The following is a 274-nucleotide window of genomic DNA, read 5'->3' as shown; positions in this document are numbered from 1 at the left end:
TGAAAAGAGTCACCACACAAAAATGTGGGTAGCCACTTCCTCCCAATTTTTTCTCTAGGCCACCACATATCTAGGTCACACCCTGGGGGGCCACCACTGGAAGACAGGGTTGCCAGCTCCAGGTTGGGAAATTCCGGGAGACTTTGGGGGTGGAGCCTGAGGAAGGTGGGGTTGGGGGAGGGAGGAACTTCAGTGGGGTATAATGCCACAAAGTCCACCTTCAAAAGCAGCCATTTGCTCCAGGTGAGCTGATCTCTGTCTCCTGGAGATTAAT

The sequence above is a fragment of the Gekko japonicus genome, unplaced genomic scaffold, assembly GCF_001447785.1.
Source record: "Gekko japonicus isolate JY-2015 unplaced genomic scaffold, Gekko_japonicus_V1.1 scaffold2196, whole genome shotgun sequence".
Taxonomy (NCBI): Eukaryota; Metazoa; Chordata; class Lepidosauria; order Squamata; family Gekkonidae; genus Gekko; species Gekko japonicus.
The sequence above is the reverse complement of the archived record's forward strand: the minus strand, read 5'-3'. Positions refer to the sequence as shown.